This window comes from Haliotis rubra, unplaced genomic scaffold, assembly GCF_003918875.1.
Source record: "Haliotis rubra isolate DU_JTF1 unplaced genomic scaffold, ASM391887v1 Scf346, whole genome shotgun sequence".
NCBI lineage: Eukaryota > Metazoa > Mollusca > Gastropoda > Lepetellida > Haliotidae > Haliotis > Haliotis rubra.
In genome coordinates, this window is record NW_025767020.1 from 177,645 (window position 1) to 190,963 (window position 13,319).

Sequence of the window (13,319 nt, forward strand, 5' to 3'; positions counted from 1 at the left end):
CAAACTAGTGAAGTATTGCCCATGTAACCGTACAGTTTAACTCACTCACTCACTCACCCGAACTACCACAAACTGGCAGGAGAACAAACACTATTGGTGAAATTGACTCGGCCATTCAATCAAACCAAGTGGCACGTGACCCTTGTGGTCTGCGTCAAAAGCTTGGAGGAATTAGGCCAACTGATCCTTTGTGTATAGATGCTAAATACATCTGGGTTTTACCATCATGACTGAGACACAGTGCAGGAGCCCCATTATGTTGTCTCTTCCGTGACCAGGAAATATATGATTAGGAGGAACATTCCCAACACAAGCACTGACTTCCCCGTTGTGACGGTCTGTGATTTGTAACTTATACCGTTAACATGGTTGGGGTAATCTTGTAACGCCGGTAGATAGACCTTTTTCGTGTTGTAGACACCATGAGGTGAATTACCGAGCTGTGTTTATCTATTACGTGTGATAACTCTTCAAAATACCTCCAATATTCTCCTTGGTCACCGATCTCGCCCTGGAGCTTCCAGTTGCGCTGTTTACTTCTGTCACCTCTCTTTGAAGCTGTACAACCAACGTCCGCGTACTGGTTTGAGGCGATCCTGACATCGAAAGTGAACAACAGTCGCCATGCAAGGTTAATTGTCTCCTGACGGGGTTAACCATAGCCAATTTCTCCCTTAACCCGAAGAATGATTCCCGTGTCCCTGTGAATGAAGGCACCAGTCCCCACTTGACTGTATCGAGACTGATATTTCCAGGGACACGGAGAACCCTCTGTGCTGACATTTTAATTTTAACTATCTTTGTCATGAATGGCCGTGCCTGTCTTAAAAAAATAACATCTTATACATATTATTGAACCATTGGAACGAAAGGTAAAATGTTACCATTATCGAGATGTTTTAAGCTCCATTGGAAGTATGAAACCCAGGCTGTCGTCAGAGCAATCACATTTCTATCGGGTACCCATTCGCAGCTCGGTGAACGGGGGTTTAGATAAAAAAATGACTCTTGCGTGAAGAAAAACCAAATGTGTTTCACTTGAAAATGGAAATGTGATTAATGCAAAAATCAATTTCCAAACGAATAAAAATACCAGTACATTGGGAGTTTTCATAATTCAGTCATAAGAGAAACATTCAACATATTCCATGTGCCAACGGATACGAGGAAGGCATTAGCCTGGGAGGCGCTGAGATGACACTATCGCTCAGCTTTGCATTTTACTGTCAGATACGTTTCTAAATTAAAATCAGTAATATATATGCTACGGAATATCCATTTGTCGATTATAAGTCAAATGTGTCCATATTTATAAATATCCTGTAATTGAAAAACAACAACAACAGAATGGCTCGCATCACGCGGCTTATTCCCCATGTACACTATTTACTCATTCCTTAAAAAGAGGAACAACCAAGGATTCCTATCATAATCTACGCTTAACACGTCAGTTTGCATAATGATAAAACTTAAAAATCGAGGAAACCTGATCTAGACATATTGAGACGATTACTCATTTTTTTAGTAAGCAGGTTTTGTATCAAAGAACGCTTAGTAGCGACGGCACTTGCATACGTATTTGATACCAATTATGTATCAGATAAGAATATTATTGAACCAGATATTCCACACAATATGATATCTCTGGGCCTGAAGATCCGTCAAAATCTCCATGAAAAGCCGCCAACAACTCAAATAGAGGACGATAGATATTTTGCCAATCAAATGTCGATTTGACGTTCCGAAACGACTGGGTATAATATAGCCAAAGCACTACAACCTCGCGGAACTGCCCGTATAATTTCGTTTTCGAGATACTGAAACCAGATATGCTGACCTGAATGGTTCTCTGACTCGAACCGTGAGTATAGCCACCTGCTGAGAAAATCCATCTGCATGTCTGGTAGGACTGTTAGATCCTTAGAGAGGTATCTTATCTGTGTAAGAGATCCGATCATGATCGGAATGGTTTTGTGCATAGATACCTCATATTACACATGGGATAATAACAATATACATGTCTACAATATATATATACATGTATATATAAAAGCAGGACGCTGAACGGCCTTCAGCTTGTGATATTATGTTATCACGAATGTTGAACTTGCTGCTTCCAAGTTAACTGAAACCGTTTTGCCGTTTTGTGAAAATACAAATGACGTCATGTGACAGATTTGTTTCTGGAAGCTTATTACAAACACATACCACTCGGAGTTACATCACACGTGCCCCAACCCTTGTTTAACCCATTACAGGACGGAAGCATTGACGAAAGTCCCCATGTTCAATGTTCTGCTAATGAAGCAATAAATCCACCCCAGAGAAACAGCTCATAGCTAGAATACTTTCAAAGAAACTGTTGTGATCCACTCTCCCTCCCTTCCTCTCACAGGTCTACTATTTCCTGGATAATTAGCCCCTTAGTGGCAATAATGACAGTAGTGAGAAACGCCGGTCTTTCTGCACTGTGTTAGAAAAATCAGAAGGTGAAAAAACTCTAGGGAGCAGAATGATTTATTCATGAAGGCCATGAAGGATAGTGACTTTTTTGTGCCTGGAAGTAAGGTGGTAATTTACTTCTTTCCCCTTATGGTGATCATTCACTGACCTAAAATGAACTTGATTTTGAAACGTTGCGTCCAAGCGTTAGCCTCTGATGTATACGAATGACTGGAGACGACGAAACAAATGTGTCATTTTGTGATGTCTAACAATGATAAGTAGATGGACGTCGGAAGATTGATTATCTCATATCTCCATCTAAATAAAATCCTACTCCACAAACTTCTACAACGGTTGATTGTAGTTGAAACAGTCTTTGTTGTTAAAGACATATGGGTCCTTACAAAATCTCTTAAATTCTCCTTTGACCTTTCGTTTGTCTTGAATTTTCACGAAGACGAATTTATTTCAAAACTGGTGTTTGAGTCAAGAAGAGGAAACTGGTTATAACTTGTTATATGTTATATGTTTTGACGAATGCCACCTGCGGGGAAGGATACGTTTACCTTTCGCGAACACCTCGTGTCATCAATGTTTGACACTCACCCAAAAGTTGGAAACATGTTTTGGTCTGGGCGTTGGATTCAAATTCAAATTTTGATGTAATACCATTTATATTTATGAACTATATTTTAATTTAGATCGGATTGCATTGCAAGTTGTTATCCAATGGGATTTTCACATCAGATTATAATAAATGAGGTGTATGCGTTGGCCCATATTGCCAAAGATGTAGTTTGGTACAATACTTGAACCTTGGCGTGTTCGTCTCCTGAGGGGGCGGTGGGGTAGCCTAATGGCTAAAGCGTTGGCTCGTCACGCCGAAGACCCGGGTTCGAATCCCCACATGGGTACAATGTGTGAAGCCCATTTCTGGTGTCCCCCGCCGTGATGTTGCTGGAATATTGCTAAAAGCAGCGTAAAACCAAACTCAGTCAGTCAGTCGTCTCCTGAGAACAACACCATGGCATAATGAACACTTTGTTGGTCGTTGAACTCACAAACCTTGACAAAAATGTGTGGGAAACAAAGTAGGAATCTTTTAAATCTTTTGTTATTTAGTACTGGCTTTTCTCACACAATAAGCGGTTTCTAAAAAAGCTTCCTCGCGGTCTATCCCACTTTTTGTGAAAGTACTTCTTTGGTCCTTTTTTACTGATGACATTGTTTCTTGAAATTAGAACGTCAGTGCTAAAAGAATACCCAGCCTTCTCTATCCTCAGAAGCCCATTCGTTTTGGTGTAAAGGGAAAATATTCTCGCGCCGTTAGATGTCCATGGACATGTGTCTCAAGAACATCTCCCATTTATATTTTATGTCTCTATGATGTAATCGATGTCTCAATGAACTTACTTTATCGTTTATTATTATTATTATAGGATATTTATATAGCGCACATATCCACGCACTAGTGCATGCTCAAGGCGCTGATCGTTTAGAGTTATTTCTATCATTTGCTTAATCATTTTTCGATTCAATATAGGAAATGATAACATTGGCAAATAAACATGAAAAACGACTATGAGAACGAATAGCTAGATTAAATGGTTATAAATCAGCTTTGAGTCTGCCAATGTAAATAATACAACTGTTGGTGTTCTCATATTTCAAAGAACGACATTAGTTTCATGGTACATTGACTGTACCATTAATCTCAATCTCTGAGTAAATGATGTTACATATCCGGTCCTTAATCACACAATCACCACGATATCAGAAAGACACTAATGCTCTCAGAACAGTATCATACCGTCTATGTGTCTGGTGTCAAAACATTTACCCGTGACCCATGCTTGTCGTAAGAGGCGACTAACGGGATCGGGTGGTCAGGCTCGCTGACTTGGTTGACACATGTCATCGGTTCCCAATTACGCAGATCGATGCTCATGCTGTTGATCACTGGATTGTCTGGTCCAGACTCCATTATTTACAGACCGCCGCCATATAGCTGGAGTATGTCTGAGTGCGGCGTAAAATTAAACTCACTCACTCAAAACATTTTGTGCTTGCTAAGCTTCCTCTTTAGACTCAACTGGTTATCTCTGGAGAGACATTAATTTCATCATCATGTTTTTCAGGCTCAGTTGCTGATTGACAGACATCTGTCCAGTAGTGGAGATATTGATCCCCGTTACATTCATTTCATAGCTGCGCCATAGCCGAAGAGCGAATTGCTTTAAAGTGATTATTTGATCGTACATCAGCGACAGGAAAGGATTTGCTGATTCAGTGATTATAGCCTCTGTACAGGAACACAAACATTCCATCCCTTTGAAAATCACATATGGAACCCAGAGGAGAGAAATAATACCTATGTATTTTTGTCAGATTGATTATCTGATGCATCACAAAATCCAAATACATCGATGTTCAAAATTTTAATTTTAAAACGCCACTCATCCGAAGATCAATATTGAAAATTTCCGTTGAAGATGAAAATATGAAAGATCAAAATTGAAATGAAGAAGAGAAGTCTGGAGCGGACCAACTTCATGACGACATATCTTAGAGAACCAGTAGAAATAGAACCCAACATAGATTCTAATCTTGCAACTACAATTGTCATTACCTGAACGTACCAAGATTCATTTTAGTCCACTGAATATTGGTATCGACTTTGATTATTTTATAGCCTAAGGTATTCTAGTGAATTTTTCCATATCGTATTCTGACAGGGAATCATAGATAATCATGATTGCACAGCGATATAATGGCCACATTGCCAATAGGCATAACCTTCCGGACGGAATAGTCAGTGTCTTTAATGCAAGACGTACTTCAGCTATACTTTGGAAACGTGTTTTATGATTGTCGGTGGATTTCTTACAAACGTTGATAAAGAGGCTGCGCTGAAAGACACCTTACTTTGCAATCTAACAGCCGAGGAAATGAAGCTTCTACGTCAGAAACCAAGGGGATGATCATGAAGCATTTAAAAAGCAATTCTGCAATTCCAAAGAAATGTACGCAAATTACTGACACTGAAGTTGTGGCTGCAAATCGTGTTTTTTAAAGCTCCATGAATGTGAAGATGAAAAATTGCTCGTGTATTTCCCACGTGATGGATATAAGGTTACTTGTGCTACAGCTAGAGCCAAACGATACCTTCAGATTGACGCGTTTGTCAGTAAGATGCAAGCATAGCTTTACATCGATTTGAAATAAATATCTAGTTACTCCTATGGCATACCACTACACATAATCTCTGCTCTGTATGATGCATACCATATTTAGACAGGTATTGAATGTAGAACTCACTTTCATACAACCAGCTGAGCTATCATGTGAAATTACCGAACCCGAGCAGGATGCAATACTTCCTGAACTATATGATATGCTCAGGCTCTTGCATGTGTTCAAATGTATTCATTGTGCATTACCTATATGTTTTAAAGTTGTTTGGGTTCTTCGACTTTATCTTGGTAATTTTGAGTGCTTCCTTTTTGTAACTCCATATTTGGTTATTCAAGGCAAGAGCTCTCATTCTTGAATACGGTCAATTTGTATTCTGGCTATTGACCAAAGTAATATCATGAATAGATGGTTGTTCTTCATTCGGCTTCTGTGTACTAACATGACATGTTTGCTTTGCTGTATGTGTGCTTCCGGTTAGGGTATGCCTTGTAACCTTGGCATGAACACCATGAGATGATTACTGGTTCGAATCTCATGCTCCCTCTAATTGTGATGCTTGGCCCTATCTGTCAACAGCAGAGATGTTTTTGTGCCTGTGGGATTCCGATGCACCGTTTCAGGGGCACATTCGACTGGGAATACATGCAAAATGAAGCAACTGCAAATTGATTTAGCCGATTGCTGTTGTAATATTTCATTCTTACTTTGTCATGCTATCAGCATTATGAAGATGCATACAAAATGAATCATGGCCATGTTTCATCTTACATTTTGTCTTCAGTTTACTATGTTAGATAGGTTTGTGACGAAAACAGATTTACCATCGATTTGATAAATACCACCTGCAAACCTAGTCTGGAATCTGACAGTTTGAATATTTCGTATTCCAAACGTGTCGTTTTGCAGATAACTAATCACTTTCACTATGTAATGCCATTCGTACATTAATGGAAGTGGAAAACGTAGTTTTACTCACTGAAGAGACCTCAGACACCACATGCAATGAATACAATGATAGAGTATGTAAATATCTTCCTGTATCATCTTGCATCCAGTTATTTGCTGCTCTGTGTGTTTATATAAACATCCAAACATCGCTAATATCTGAATAAACTAATTTGTAACGTTAGACAATGGTTTTGTTGAACGAGCAGGTAGACATTTATTTAAAGTTAAGCAGTTAAAACGGTTCTGGCTTTCCCAACCTGGTCTGCATATTTATCAGATCCTGCTGCCAAGTTTGTTGAATTCAAGACACTGGGCTTCTAACATGAAATACATCAAAATGGCTAAAATAAGTAATATACACTTTTAATATTTGAAATGAAAATATAAGTTAGCATTTGTTTGTACCATTTTAAAAACATCGTCTATGTAAATTAGTTGGGGGCCAAAGGCTTGCGTATGTTAAAATTTCGACAAAACGCTTACGGAACCCCCCCAAACGCAGTATTGTGATACATTGTATCCATATTTATGCAATTGCTGAAATACAGAAACTCTTTATTTTACAGGTAAACATATTTCATAACTTTCATAAGAGTTTCTTGACGTTGACGTTACTTAATGTATGTATTATTTGTTGAAAATGTTTCTTACGCTACCTCGTCCCTTAAAATTTACATCTTTCCTGAAGTCAACAATATTTGGCAATGGTTTTGTTGTTTCGAGAACATTTGTGATTTGTATTGTATGACTTTAATACGATGTACAATTCAAGCAGGCAACACATTTCCAAGTCGAAAAGAGGAATATTAGAATAGTCATTACTTTCTTATGATTACCTAATTATTCCGTAGACTTATGACAAATGATAGATTATTAGTGACAGCTTCCATGATTAATTAATCGCCATATTGCTCAATAGACATATAAATCTTTTATAATGTACACAATTTATCATTTGATGAATAGCCTGGTCAAATAGAATGGGTTCTTGTTTCAACGTCCTGTCACTTGAAAACTGTGGTTTATCTTACTCTTCACTTGAACATGAGTTTGGAGATGAAATGGAGGTGCTTCTATTAAACAGCAATATGATAAATGGGACTTGTTTGTGTGCTGCATATACATATGTGTGTGAAGCATACCCATCCTCTGTTATTGTTAGTGTCATAGTGGGTACGTTCATCCAGCTTTCAATCAGCCAGCTCAGTGTGAAAATCTGAAACGGATGTGCAAGTACATACAGGTATTTTGCTACTGCTGAGTACAATAATATCTCATTGATGTGAGCACATTGAAAATCTGACCTGAGTGAGGGGACTGGGATTAAACTGATATCATGATATTCTTGTCGTGTAAAAGAGTGCCACTGGTGCTGACACACCCACAGTCATTATCCAGGCAAATCAGGGATTCGAACATGCGACCAGCTGATCCTTGAATGACTAATGGACAAAACTCTGCACAGCAAGATTTCGCAAATTGAACCAGTGAAACACAATGCCCAATGAGCTACAACAACAAAGATGTGATTAATAACGTAAACCTATAGTTGTTCACATTTATAAGCGAACGGTTCCTGTCAGTGATAACGAAAGCCCATGATCTTCTATTGGTCTCTTACAAAATTAATGACATTTGGAAATTGAATGATTGGGAACTTTGATATTAATCCTGCAATAAATCATTATTGAGAGACCGAATGTCAACTTTCGCGATTTGGTAAGCTGTGTTCTGATTGGTCAATTGAAAAGGTTATCTTACGCGAACTTCCACAAGGTTTTGTTAGACTCAGTATAGCAATGTAACGAATAATACTGAGCCTAAGTTTACTCAGACTGGAACAAAATGGGTACTATTGCTAAAAGCGGCGTAAACCCATACTCACTCACTCACGTAAAAAAAGAAAACAAAAAGAAATGTTTTCGTACACCAGAGAATCGGAGAATTACAGTTATGTTGAAAAACCTCGGAAAAATCTCCTAATCAAGCATAAAAATAATTTATAATGTGATTTAACTACCTGCGCATCGGAACACAGCAACTTTGTGAGTTTGTGTCAAATCGTTTTTAGCCCTAAAATAAATATCTATTATTTGGAAGAATTGGTTTAACTTCCTGGATTGAAGAGTAAAAAATATGAAAAACCTAGATGTGTTTTCTTCTTGAATTATAAGGTCAGGAACTTCTCTGGGCGATCATATTCCCATATTATTTGGAATACGTGGTTTCACGAACAGTCTGAAGTTACTTTTTAAAGTACGCCAACTATAAAAAAACATCACATGCTGCTTATTTAATTATTAACACAAAAATGAGGTTAACAGCACGTTATAATTTTCCATCGATAAATGCAACACAAACCCCCCTCATTCGATTAGCTTAATAGGCTTTGTTTTTTTCTGCTTTATGAAACATAGAAATCACTTGCATTTTTTATCATGGCGCATGTGATGTTACATGATACCGACGCATACGCGTGTGAACGATGCATACGCAGCTTTAAACAAAACCGAGGTTATTTACTGAAGTATACAGATACGGCCTCCTATAGTCCGTTTCACATGTTTCGGGTGAGTGAGTGAGTGAGTGAGTGAATATGGTTTGACACCGCTTTAAGCCATATTCCAGCAATATCACGACGGAGGGCACCAGAAATGGGCTTCGCACATTGTACAAATGTTTGGAATCGAACCAACGACGAGTCAACGCTTTAACCATTAGGTTACCTCACCGCCCAATGTCGTGGATGATGTACACTGTACTACTACGGCAGAATCATAACGTCTCCAAATCATCTGGTTTTTATTCGTGTCAACAATTGTATTTCAAATGAAATTTAACTCACGCTCCTCAAGCTCCCCGCCGTAACTGCAGTGTCCCATAATTGATAATTATGATAATGGTATCATCACCATCGCTCTACCCAATTGGGATACGATGACCTGCATTAACCAAGCCTGACCGCCCGATCCCGTTTGTCGTTTCTTACCACCAGTATGGGAAGATGAAGACCAATTCTAACCAGGATCTTCACATGCCCATGGACCCGTGAAGGTCCGGGTTAGAATATTGATCTTCAGTAACCCATGCTTGTCGTAAGAGACGACTAACGGGATCAGGTGGTCAGGCTCGCTGAATTGGTTGCCACATCGGTTCCCGATTGCGCAGATCGATGTTCATGCTGTTGATCAGTGTATTGTCTGGTCCAGATTCGATTATTTACAGACCGCCGCCATATAGCTGGAATATGACTGAGTGCGGCGTAAAACTAAACTCACTCACTCAGTCCACATGCCCATGACCGTAGGTACTGAGTAGAAATGAAACTGTGGCTCAGGTACACATAACAGACGAGTGAAACATGATTAGAAGAATTGTATTTTTCGATGACTCTCTACAACCCAAACTAGTGAAGTATTGCCCATGTAACCGTACAGTTTAACTCACTCACTCACTCACTCACCCGAACTACCACAAACTGGCAGGAGAACAAACACTATTAGTGAAATTGACTCGGCCATTCAATCAAACCAAGTGGCACGTGACCCTTGTGGTCTGCGTCAAAAGCTTGGAGGAATTAGGCCAACTGATCCTTTGTGTATAGATGCTAAATACATCTGGGTTTTACCATCATGACTGAGACACAGTGCAGGAGCCCCATTATGTTGTCTCTTCCTTGACCAGGAAATATATGATTAGGAGGAACATTCCCAACACGAGCACTGACTTCCCCGTTGTGACGGTCTGTGACTTGTAACTTATACCGTTAACATGGTTGGGGTAATCTTGTAACGCCGGTAGATAGACCTTTTTCGTGTTGTAGACACCATGAGGTGAATTACCGAGCTGTGTTTATCTATTACGTGTGATAACTCTTCAAAATACCTCCAATATTCTCCTTGGTCACCGATCTCGCCCTGGAGCTTCCAGTTGCGCTGTTTACTTCTGTCACCTCTCTTTGAAGCTGTACAACCAACGTCCGCGTACTGGTTTGAGGCGATCCTGACATCGAAAGTGAACAACAGTCGCCATGCAAGGTTAATTGTCTCCTGACGGGGTTAACCATAGCCAATTTCTCCCTTAACCCGAAGAATGATTCCCGTGTCCCTGTGAAGGAAGGCACCAGTCCCCACTTGACTGTATCGAGACTGATATTTCCTGGGACACGGAGAACCCTCTGTGCTGACATTTTAATTTTAACTATCTTTGTCATGAATGGCCGTGCCTGTCTTAAAAAAATAACATCTTATAAATAAACTGAACCATTGGAACGAAAGGTAAAATGTTATCATTATCGAGATGTTTTAAGCTCCATTGGAAGTATGAAACCCGGGCTGTCGTCAGAGCAATCACATTTCTATCGGGTACCCATTCGCAGCTCGGTGAACGGAAGTATAGTTAAAAAAATTACTCTTGCGTGAAGAAAAACCAAATGTGTTTCACTTGAAAAGGGAAATGTGATTAATGCAAAAATCAATTTCCAAACGAATAAACATGCCAGTACATTGGGAGTTTTCATATTTCAGTCATAAGAGAAACATTCAACATATTCCATGTGCCAACGGATACGAGGAAGGCATTAGCCTGGGAGGCGCTGAGATGATACTATCGCTCAGCTTTGCATTTTACTGTCAGATACGTTTCTAAATTAAACATCAGTAATATATATGCTACGGAATATCCATTTGTCGATTATAAGTCAAATGTGTCCATATTTATAAATATCCTGTATTTAAAAACAACAACAACAGAATGGCTCGCATCACGCGGCTTATTCCCCATGTACACTATTTACTCATTCCTTAAAAAGAGGAACAACCAAGGATTCCTATCATAATCTACGCTTAACAAGTCATTTTGCATAATGATAAAACTTAAAAAATCGAGGAAACCTGATCTAGACATATTGAGACGATTACTCATTTATTAGTAAGCAGGTTTTGTATCAAAGAACGCCTAGTAGCGACGGCACTTGGATACGTATTTGATACCAATTATGTATCAGATTAGAATATTATTGAACCAGATATTCCACACAATATGATATCTCTGGGCCTGAAGATCCGTCAAAATCTCCATGAAAAGCCGCCAACAACTCAAATAGAAGACGATAGATATTTTGCCAATCAAATGTCGATTTGACGTTCCGAAACGACTGGGTATAATATAGCCAAAGCACTACAACCTCGCGGAACTGACGTATAATTTCGTTTTCGAGATACTGAAACCAGATATGATGACCTGAATGATTCTCTGACTCGAACCGAGAGTATAGCCACCTGCTGAGAAAATCCATCTGCATGTCTGGTAGGATTGTTAGGTCCATAGAGAGGTATTTTATCTGCTTCTTTCTGCATAGATACCCCATTTTACAAGAGATAATAACTATATAAATGTCTACAATATATTCATATGAATGAGACAAAAACAGGACGAATGTTGAACTTGCTGCTTCCAACTGAAACCGTTTTGCCGTTTAGTGAAAATACAAATGACGGCATGTTGCAGATCTGTTTCTGGAAGCTTATTACAAACACATACCACTCGGAGTTACATCACTCGTGCCCCAACCCTTGTTTAACCCATTACAGGACGGAAGCATTGCCGAAAGTCCCCATGTTCAATGTTCTCCTAATGCAGAAATAAATCCACCTCAGAGAAACAGCTCATAGCTAGAATACTTTCAAAGAAACTGTTGTGATCCACTCCCCCTCCCTTCCTCTTAGAGGTCTACTATTTCCTGGATGATTAGCCCCTTAGTGGCAATAATGACAGTAGTGAGAAACGCCGGTCTTAGAAAAATCAGAAGGTGAAAAAACTCTAGGGAACAGAATGATTTATTCATGAAGGCCATGAAGGATAGTGACTTTTTTGTGCCTGGAAGCAAGGTGGTAATTTACTTCTTTCCCCTTATGGTGATCATTAACTGACCTAAAATGAACTTGATTTTGAAACGTTGCGTCCATGCGTTAGCTGCTGGTGTATAAGAATGACTGAAGACGACGAAACAAAAGTGTCATTTTGTGATGTCTAACAATGATAAGTAGATGGACGTCGGAAGATTGATTATCTCATATCTCAATCTAAATAAAATCCTACTCCACAAACTTCTACAACGGTTGATTGTAGTAGAAACAGTCTTTGTTGTTAATGACATATGGGTGCTTACAAAATGTCTTAATTTCTCCTTTGGCCTTTCGTTTGTCTTGAATTTTCACGAAGACGAATTTATTTCAAAACTGGTGTTTGAGTCAAGAAGAGGAAACTGGTTATAGCTTGTTATATGTTTTGACGAATGCCACCTGCGGGGAAGGATACGTTTACCTTTCGCAAACACCTCGTGTCATCAATGTTTAACAGTCACCCAAAAGTTGGAAACATGTTTTGGTCTGGGCGTTGGATTCAAATTCAAATTTTGATGTAATACCATTTATATTTATGAACTATATTTTAATTTAGATCAGATTGCATTGCAAGTTGTTATCCAATGGGATTTTCACATCAGATTATAATAAATGAGGTGTATGCGTTGGGCCCCTATTGTTTGGTACAATACTTGAACCTTGGCGTGTTCGTCTCCTGAGAACAACACCATGGCATAATGAACACTTTGTTGGTCGTTGAACTCACAAACCTTGACAAAAATGTGTGGGAAACAAAGTAGGAATCTTTTAAATCTTTTGTTATTTAGTACTGGCTTTTCTCACACAATAAGCGGTTTCTAAAAAAGC